This window comes from Meriones unguiculatus, chromosome 14 (genome assembly GCF_030254825.1).
Source record: "Meriones unguiculatus strain TT.TT164.6M chromosome 14, Bangor_MerUng_6.1, whole genome shotgun sequence".
NCBI lineage: Eukaryota > Metazoa > Chordata > Mammalia > Rodentia > Muridae > Meriones > Meriones unguiculatus.
The window spans coordinates 13,320,011-13,330,180 of NC_083361.1; the positions used below are offsets into that span (position 1 = coordinate 13,320,011).

Here is a 10,170-nt window from a genome sequence, read left to right on the forward strand (position 1 = left end):
GAAGAGATGAAATCTCAAAGCCTCCTGAGTGCTGGGGTTACAGGCGTGCGCCGCCACCGCCCCTGACACCTATTAATTGGAGGATATATTCCTTTTCTGTTTGTTTTGCTTTGCTTTGATTTTTGTTGTTGTCTGTTTTGTTCTGTGTAGCCCTGGCTGTCCTGGAACTCACTCTGTAGACCAAGCTCACCTCAGACTCACAGAGATCCCCCTGCACCTGCTTCCTGAGTGCTGGGACTAAAAGCGTGCACTGCTATGCCTCGCTTGGAGGATGTTTTGTTTTTGTTTTTTGAGACAGGGTTTCTCTGTGTAGCCTTGGCTGTCCTGGACTTGTTTTGTAGACCAGGCTGGCCTCGAACTCTCAGAGATCTGCCTGCCTCTGCCCTGCTTCCCAAGTGTGGAGGATTAAAGGCATGCCCCACCATGCCCAGCTGGATAAATTTCTTTAATGTTTAATGTTTTTAAAGATATATCCTGAATATTACTACTGTGATATACTTGAAAGACCAGTTTCCCCATTCTGTAGCTGTCTCTCCACTTTGGTTCCTTTAGTTGGGCAGAACCATCTTAAAATGTCCTGCAATCCCACCTCTCATTTCTGCAGGTTATTTTCTGTGCCATTGAAAAAAATCTCTGAAGTGTTTGCCTCCAGAGCAGCGGCTTGCAACCCCATGGATCATGAGCCCTACAAGGGCCACGAATCCGATATCAGGGGTATCAACTCTTTACATTAAAATTCATAACCAGCAAAGTTACAGTTATGAAGTAGCAGCAAAAATGATTTTGTGGTTAGGGCTTGTCCCAACATGAGGAACTGTATTAAAGGGTATTAAAGGGTCGCAGCATTAGGAAGGTTGAGATCATCTGTTCTAGAGCTTCAAAGTTTAAGGTCTCTGAGCCACTTAAAAAACATTACTAATTAAAAATATATGTGTGTGTGTGTGTGTTGGTTTGTGCACATGTGAGTGCAGGTGGCCCACCACGCACAGTGGTACATGCCTGCAATCCCAGCAAACAAAGCAAAACAAAAAAACAACAAAAATTTGCATTATACACATCCAAGAAATAGATAAGTGTAAAAACACAATAAAATATTAATGATAAAATAACACAAAGTAGGTGTTGGAGGAAGGTCCAACTCTTTTCTTTCTTTCTTTTTTTGAGCCGGTTTCTCTGTGTAGCCTTGGCGGTCCTAGACTAGCTTTCTAGACCAGGCTGGCCTGGAAATCACAGCTACCTTCCTGCCTCCGCCGGAACACTGATTTCAGTGCCTTGAGATCTGGTCACAGCCTCGCAGTGCTGGGCAGTGCTGTGAATGCTGAACTGTCTCCCTGTGATGGTAAGGAATGTTCCCCAGTCATCCCTGATTGGCTGAATAAAGATGCTGAAGCCTATGACTGGGTAGAAGAGAGGGAGGCGGAGTTTTAGGTGCCTGGCTGCTTGGGGTCGAGAGGGGGTGGGGAAGGAGAGGAGATAGCAGAAGAGGAAGCAGGAAGCTGGAGAGGAAGGAATCTCCTTGAGGCAAGATGGACCAGGAGCACATGGCTGCAAGGAGAGACTGATGGGGCAGAAGGAGCCCGGGAAGCATCAGATTGGCAAGCCTTTGGCTTTTATTGTGGGTTTTAGAGGTTCTGGGATTAGAATAGTCAGAATGTACCCAGCGTAGTGCTTACAGCTTAATAATAAATCCTCATCTCCCTGTGTCAGTCACTGGGGAACTAGCTGGTTAAGGAAAACTGCTGCCGTAATAATGTCCTGCATTCATTAATTTAGAAAGGATAACTCATCTTTCTACAAATGGTGCCCAATGAATTTCATGTTATCTAACACCCTGAATATTCATATTTAAACATTTAAAAAAAAAAGTTCTGGATGCCGGGGGGGGGATTCAACTACAGCTGCCCCCCCCCAGAGCCAAGAGCTCTGAGAAGCTTGCAAAGCAGACGGGGCCCAGCCCCAGCTCAGGTGGGAAGCCGGCCGGGGGAGCAGGGCCAGGGGCTAACGCGGGCAGTTCACTCTGCGGAAATTTTCAAAGGAGTCAAGCACCAACTGCTAGGGACACTCCTGCTAGGCGGTTACTTAGCAACTGACATTCAGAGCCCGACTGCCTAGGGGCTTGCAAGCAAACCTGCAAAGAGGAACGAGGCTCCAAGAAAACGAGGGCCAAAAGCTTACCCCAAGGTAAAACGCCAGACCCAAACTGAAGGGGCACGTGATGACCTCAGAAGCCAATGCTTTATAACTTCCCAGAGATGGGGAAGGGTCAGAATCTGGCAAAGTTAGTCCAAGCTACAGGTGGAAGGCGGAAACAAGCCTTTTATCCGTGAGCCGAAAGACAGGGGAGTGGCCGAATAGGACTACAGGAAACCAGACACGGACGGAAACAGAGTCTCTGATCAGGTAAACTGTTTAATAGTCGCTCTTTTCTGATAAATACAGACTTTAAGGAAATACAGCATACAGAATGGGAGAGACAATAAAACAGACTCCGAGGAGGAGCTTGGCCGATGCTGTCTTCTGTGGTTTTAAGATAGAAATAAAAGAAAAATCAGAAAGTCATAATCCTCATTTTAACTTTAATAATTGGATTAGCCTTTTCCGTCTTCTCAAAAGCAAAGGCTTTAGAAAAGATACTGGAATAACACAACTAGGTCAATATAAAGAAGAAAATAAAGGTTGGAAGCATGATATAAAACAAGATCCAAGAACTTACTGAACAAATAAACAACAGGGAGATAGGTATGAAATACGGGCACAGACTTTAAGAGAATGGCTTAAAATATTAAGCAAAGGAAATGCTCAGAGACAAAATATAAAAATAAAGAAAGCCAACCGAAGGTTAGTTTACCACAGAGACCAGCAGACGATAAACATCCACATGATTACCGAGAAGCTAAATGGCATCCAGTGGAAGTGCTAGATTTGAGATTGGAGCTGTGTATAGTGAAGAAACCTTAGCGTTGTGTCGCCTAGCAGCCCTAAATGCCTCGGACAAGGTTGAGGAGACAGGGAAAAAAAACTTGAACCATTTTCTCAGATCATGCAAGGTCCAAAAGAAACGTTCACTGACTCTGCAAAGACTCACCTCAGCTGTGGACAGAAGCATGTCAGATCCAGTGGCTAGAAAGGCACTGATGGAATCTTCAGGTTTTGAAAATGCTAACGCTGAATGCCATTAAGAGCAAGATCAGCATCGATAGATGAGTGGGTTAGAAATACAGTTGACGTCAGACCTCACTTGTCTAATAGGTCTTTAATAGGAGAAGCTCCCACTAAAGACTGAGAAATGTCTTAATTGTGGTAGACAAGGTTGCTGCAAAATGAATTACAAGGAAAACCAAACTAATTTCAAAAGGGAGCCTCTGCCTTCTGAAATATGCAAAAGATTCGGCAAATCCGGACACTGGAGAAGTGAATGTAGAACAAAAACAGACAGATGAGGAAACCCCTTACCAAAAAGCTCCCAAGGGGCCTCTCATAGGCCCCAATACAAAACAGAAGAATACTCTTCCACAAGATGATTAAGCACCACCACTCTGAAGACAGACATTCGAAAACCAGGTATCAAGGCTAGCGTGAGTTCTAAAGATAAAGCAAAAAAACCCAGAAGGAGACAAAAAAAAAAAAAAAAAAAAATCCCAAATACTTTGGCAAACTTCTATTGATGATCAAAGGCTAGAGCTGACAGCTCGGTTCTAACTCCTAAATCCTGGCCTCCAGATTGGCCACTTCAAGAGGTAGATACCCAATTTCAAAAGGTTGGAACTTTGTCTCAGATAAAACAGTGTCAGATGGCTTAACTGTACAGGGCCAGAAGGTCAAAGAGGAAAATTAAGGAAAGCAGTAGGTGTCTGATACAGCCTTAAGTTTACGGGGAAGAGATCTTTCACAACAATGGAAAACCCAGATTAACATCCCTCCAATTTCAGAGACAAGCCAGAAAACATGATACTCTTGATTTAAAAAAAAAAAAAAAGTTAATTATTAAAGAAATGCCATCAAAAACAGTTGTAGACTGCCCAGGCTGTCCATAAACAAGGTACAGCAGAGGCTAACTCTTTAGTTTAGGCTGGTGAGCCATTGCTAATAAAACACAGCCTTACCACTAAGGTGCCCAATAAAGAGATACTGGAAAGTTTTACCACAAGGAATGTTAAACAGTTCTACCTTGTGCCAATATTTTGTGCAACAGCCATTGGAGATAACTCATAAGAAATTCTATTAATCCATAATTTACCATTATATGGATCATATCTTATTGGCTGATTCAGATACAAGTACATTAGAAAAAAAATTGATGAATTAAGCAGAACTTGCCTTGTTGGGGATTACAGATTGCTCCCTCAAAAAATTCAAAGAGGAGATTCTATTAACTGTCTAGGATACCAAATAGATCTACAGAAAACTAGACCACAAAAGGTGCAAATCAGGAGAAACCAATTAAGGACCCCTAATATTTTCAAAATCACTGGGCGATATTAACTGGCTACGGCCTACCATTGGTTTAAATACTCAAGACCTAAGTAACTTATTTCAAACCTTATAAGGTGATAAGGACTTAAATAGTACAAGAACTCTGTCAGCTGAAGCTGAAAAGGAATTGGTTCTAGTAGAAAAGAAATTACAGGATGCACATATAGACCATATTGTTCCAAAGAAGGCCTGTATATTAGTCAGCTTGCCTTCTATTCTTCCACAGGAATTCTTAATAAGAGAGAAGATTATTAAAATGGAGAACTTTTTACCACACAAACAAAGTAAAAAATTAAAAACCTACATTGAATTAATTGTAAAGGGAAAAATAAGACTTCATCAATTAGCTCAAATAGATGCAGCTGAGACTGTGGTACATTTTATCAATGCTGAGATTGCCTCATTATGGGCAGACAATGAACGATGGCAAAGAGCTCACAGTGAGGTTTTTTTGGGGGAGAAATTAACAACTGATACGCAAAAGGCAAGCGACTTCAATTCATAAAAACAACTAATTGGATTCTCCCTCATATAGTAAAAAGGATTCCAATTTCTGGAGCTCCTACATTTTACACTGATGCAAATAAATCAGAAAGGGCAGCTTATAAGTCAGAAAAATACAAGGTGGTTGAGAATCCTTTCGATTCAGTTAAAAAAATCAGAATTATATGCAATTCTGATGGTGTTACCAGATTTTCAAGAATCTCATAATATAGTAACTGACAAAAAATATATAGTAACTGACTCTCAATACCTGTAAAACATAGAAACTGCTGATTTGATTCAGGATGATCCCAACCTAACTGCACTGTTTATTCATTTACAACAAATGATCAGAAATAGTAATTATCCGTTATCTATAACCCATGTAAGATGCCATACAGGTCTTTCAGGCCCTTTAGCACTAGATAATGATGAAATTGATTAACTTTTAATAGGAAGTTTGTTAGAGGCTTCAGAATTTCATAAAAAAAAATACCATGTTAACAGCAAAGGTTTAAAGAAGGAATTTTTGTTTTGTTTTGTTTTTTTGAGGCAGGGTTTCTCTGTGTAATCCTGGGTGTCCTGGAACTCGTTTGGTAGACCAGGCCGGTCTCAATCTTACAGAGATCTGCCTGCTTCCGCCTCCCAAGTGCTGGGATTAAAGAGGTGTGCCACCACTACCCACAAGGTTCTCTCACTTGGCAGCAAGCCAAGGAAATTGTGAGACAATGTCCTTATAAAACCAAACCCTATTACCTACAGGAACCAACCCTGGAGATAGCCAAAGAAATGAAATTTGACACATGGAGGTGTTTCATTTTACAGAGTTTGATAGACTGAAATACGTGCACCATACTGTAGACACATTCAGGATTTCAACAGGCTTCAGCTCTGAAAAGGCTGATTCTGTTATTATGCATTTATTAGAAGTGATGGCAGTTATGGGTACACCTATACAAACTAAGACTCACAATGCTCCAGCACATGTCTCTAATAAAATGAAACCGTTTTTTTACATACTATAATATAAAACATTACAGGTATACCAAGCAATCCTTCGGGACAAGCAACTGTTGAAAGATCCAGTTGTACCTTAAAAGAGATAATTAATTAACAAAGAGGAATCAAAGACCCCCAGAGATAGATTACATAATGCTTTATTGACTTTAAATGTCTTGAATGCTAATGAGAGACACTGGATTATAAAAGCAAACAAACAACAACAACAACAACAAAAAACTGCTGAATTAGATCAGCCTGTCTATTTCAAGGATATGCTAACCTCGGAATGGAAGACAGGAAATGTGTTATGCTGGGGTAGAGGTTTTGTATATGTTCATACAGGAAAAGAAAAGTTAAAGGGTTCCATCAAAACTGATAAAAATCGGATGTGACAGAAAAAGACCCCTGAAGATCTTGGACACACACAAGAAGAGGGAAATCAAAAAGATCAAACTGAACAGGTAATATAAATTGCTGTTCCCTTGGTGGGGAAAACTGGTGCCAAATGAATTTTGGCCTAAAAAGGGATATTCTGTTAATCAATATAAGAACCTAAAGTTAGGTTGGGAGACAAATATGCAAGCTGCATGCCTCTCACGGCCAAAAGCCGTTAAATGCTGACTGAGGTGAGGTGTCCGCTGCTGTGGGTAGCTGGCTTATCCCTATGAACAAGCTCTCACGGGTGACAAGTCTGGTGCAAAGAGACACAGGGCCGCAAAGTACAAAGTACACGCTGACTTAAATTAGGTCCCCAAACACAAAGGCTATAAAGACAGAACCTCCCCTTCCATACGGAAGAAGGAAGGGCAGGGCGAGGATAGCCACAGCAAATGCAGAAACCCAGGTACAAGATGCCCAGGGTGTGCTTAAACTCTAGAGGTTGAAAGGAGTTTAAAGTTGATTTTAAAAAGGTAATGCTTTTCAGTTGCTCTGGGCAACCGGCTTACCCCTTTAGAAATGAGGCTGTCACTGAGGACAGGTGGCAGCTAGGCCTAATACAACAGGTGCCCAGGAGCCCAGAGGAAGATAATTAGACACTACACAGTCTTGTTTTGATATTCAGCATAATAATGATTGTATTTTCAATGGTAATGTTATACATCCTCTTTGAGGGAGGTCAAATGGAACAAGCGTAGGTAAAAGAGAGACTGCTAAATTAAATCATTCCATACTTACGTGACTTCAAACAGCAGAACAAGCAGGTATATTGGTGATCCCCCTACCTGGGAATATCTCTGAGACTGGCTGAGAGACGAGTGTCTATGCATAGCCAGTAATTCTTGCTATGCAAAATCCCCGTGACTTATTATTACACGCCATCCTTTCATACAGCACGAACGAAGACTTACAGATGTCTTTCTTCTGCTCACACAAAGAGCAGGGAAACACCCTTAATTGGTCTGTGTATCTCACGCATTTGTTTTAGAGCTATATATTACTCGTGAGAAATTATGTGTTTTCAGAACAAAAGGACTGGAAGCTGGTGACGCCGGAACAAGCCTGACAGGATTCCTCCTCCAGGATGCTGAGACGCTGACACATTTATTCTGGCTTCCTGCCTGTTCCACCATGGCTGCTTCAGTTGCTGTTCCGTCAAAGCCTGCTCCCAGGACAGCTTCAAAAAAAGCTGCTGATCTCGTTTGGTCCAGCATTTCAGTCCTGTTCCAAACAGGACTTCTATTAAGCCTAAAAATTCTCAACGTTTAGAGACTAGACCACAAATGTTATTGCTAGCTTGCTTAACCATTTTTCCCAATTTTATTTGGGGCCCCCCCAAAAAAGGTATCCTACACTCCAAAATCAGCTGGAAGCAACCTTAAGAAGAATGACATCCCATTTCCCTTAAGGTGTGGGGGGGATGGGTTTTTGGTTGTTCTAATGGGCTATGTTTGTTGTCATCTAGGGGAGCTGGTTACAAGTCATTAATGGTCTTATTCAGAGAAAAAAGGAGGTTAGACTCAGGGATTTCTCTCTTTTCATTTACTTTTCTCTTTCTCTCTTAGGTAAGAAGAAAGGGGTTGACAGTAAAGAGGGAGAAGTATGGAAAATATATAGAAATGATAGGACAAAAGGTAGATTATTGAATCTTCTCCTCAACCTCAAGCTTTATGGTTATTCTCAAATAGGTTTATTTTTAATTCCTTAGTATAAATTTTGTGTACACTGATAAAAACTCAGGGTTACTTTGTTACATACACATACACACTTATATAGTTCTGCTCTGGTATGAGTTATTGTGCCCACACAACTCACTTATAATACATGGTTTACTTCCAGTACTTTTAAAGCTGCTATTACAAACTGTTTAGGATAATTAAATAATGCAAATTAATTGTTAGTTGAACAACTGATGGTCATGTCAGATGCTAGACTAACTTATTATAAGCCTATACATCCTGTGTTTAACAGATAGATATGATTCTATAGAGAGATAGATTGCGTAAATGAATAGATAAGGTCTTCAAAAACCTCAGAGACCAATAGAATATGTTTAAAGATGTTTTTATTATTTTAAGGATTCTTTAACAAGACAGGTCAACTCTTCACAGCACCCAGCCTACCTCAAAGAAGATGATAAGCACTGAAGAACCTCCACATGGAGAAGGCTTCAAATGTGGGAAGACAGCCAGCAGGGCAAAGAAATTGCCCTCACTTTTCCACAGACAGAATTCTGCCTAAAATGGGCGAGCTTGGATGCAGACCAGCTTGACTGTCAAACTCTGCCAAGACAGGGTAAATAAGCCCTTAATAGCTCTGCTTCACAATCTATCTGTCAGATTCACAGGTCAGAAGGCTGAAGATGACGCTCCAGTGGTAGAGTTTTTGGTTGGCTGTCCGGGCAGCAAACTGTCTCTCGTCATTTTTAAATTTTGGAAGCTGCTAGCCTGCACTTCCTGTTTACTCACGTAATTAATTTTATTCCTTCTCAAGTCTCTGATGGGGTTGAAGACTAAATAGCTAAAGAGTTTTTACAATTAAGCTTAGCTGCTTAGGAGTTAAAAATATATTTTATGTCTAGATAGATGTTTTTGGAGAATAATTTAGGTACAAAACTTTAGGCTCACCAAGATAGGAGAGACAGTATTTTCTTCAAGGTTGACAAATAACTTTTGAAGAGGCATGATGCGTGTAAGTCTGACCTATTGGTTTTTATGGTTGTTTCATAAATTATTCTTACTGTATATAGTTTTAAAATGGCCTTTCTAATCAGACAGAAAAGGGGAGATGTCGAGGAAGGTCCGACTGTGTTTTCAAATGCTGATTTCAGCGCCTTGAGATCTGGTCACAGCCCCGCAGTGCTGGGCATTGCTGAACTATCTCCCCTGTGATGATAAGGAATGTACCTCAGTCATCCCTGATTGGCTAAATAAAGATGCTGGAGCCTATGACTGGGTAGAAGAGAGGTAGGCGGAGTTTTAGGTGCCTGGCTGCTTGGGGTCGAGAGGGGTGGGGAAGGTGAGGAGATAGCAGAAGAGGAAGCAGGAAGCTGGAGAGGAAGGAATCTCCTTGAGGCAAGATGGACCAGGAGCCCGTGGCTGCAAGGAGAGACTGATGGGGCAGAAGGCGCCCGGGAAGCATCAGATTGGCAAGCCCTTGGCTTTTATTGTGGGTTTTAGAGGTTCTGGGATTACAATAGTCAGAATGTGCCCAGAATGTGTTCCTTAATAAATAATAAATCCTCGTCTCCCTGTGTCAGTCATTGGGGAATTATCTGGTTAAGGAAAACTGCCGCCGTAATAATGTCCTGCATTCATTAATTTAGAAAGAACGATTCATCTTTCTACAAGTAGGAACAAAAAGATCCAATCGAAATTTCATAAACACCCTGGGCTTGGGAGAGCCCTAGACAGGATGACCCTGCCCAGAGCCCAGCGTCCTGCATACAAGTGAGCCTGAGACTAATCGCCAGTTTGGTGCCATTATCTAGATGACCACCAGTCCAGCACTCTAAAAGGAACTTTTATTCACCTGGTTCAATTGTTGTCTCTGAGGCTTCACTGCCTCCATCTGCTAACCTAGGCCTAGTCCTGAAAGCTTCTAGCCTCCGTACAATCTAACCACAGCCCAGAATGTTTGCAGTCTCTGAGGCTTACTGCTTAATAAGCTCACCCTTTCTTGTTCTTTCTGAGCTCTGGGCTGGCTGGTGCAACTCAGCTGTTCTGGCTCAAACTCCTCTCCCAGCTGACTTATTCAATCTGGTTTCTCTCTCAG

The 10,170-nt window shown here is 41.5% G+C and overlaps 1 long non-coding RNA gene across 1 annotated transcript; it reads left to right on the forward strand.

Moving 5' to 3' along the window:
* Window positions 1–1,365: 1,365 nt before the first annotated feature.
* LOC132647144 (uncharacterized) lies at window positions 1,366–9,623 on the forward strand. Its single transcript, XR_009585434.1, has 3 exons — window positions 1,366–2,400; window positions 7,962–8,030; window positions 8,508–9,623. It is a non-coding gene; the product is annotated as an uncharacterized LOC132647144 (long non-coding RNA).
* The last annotated feature ends 547 nt before the right edge of the window (window positions 9,624–10,170 follow it).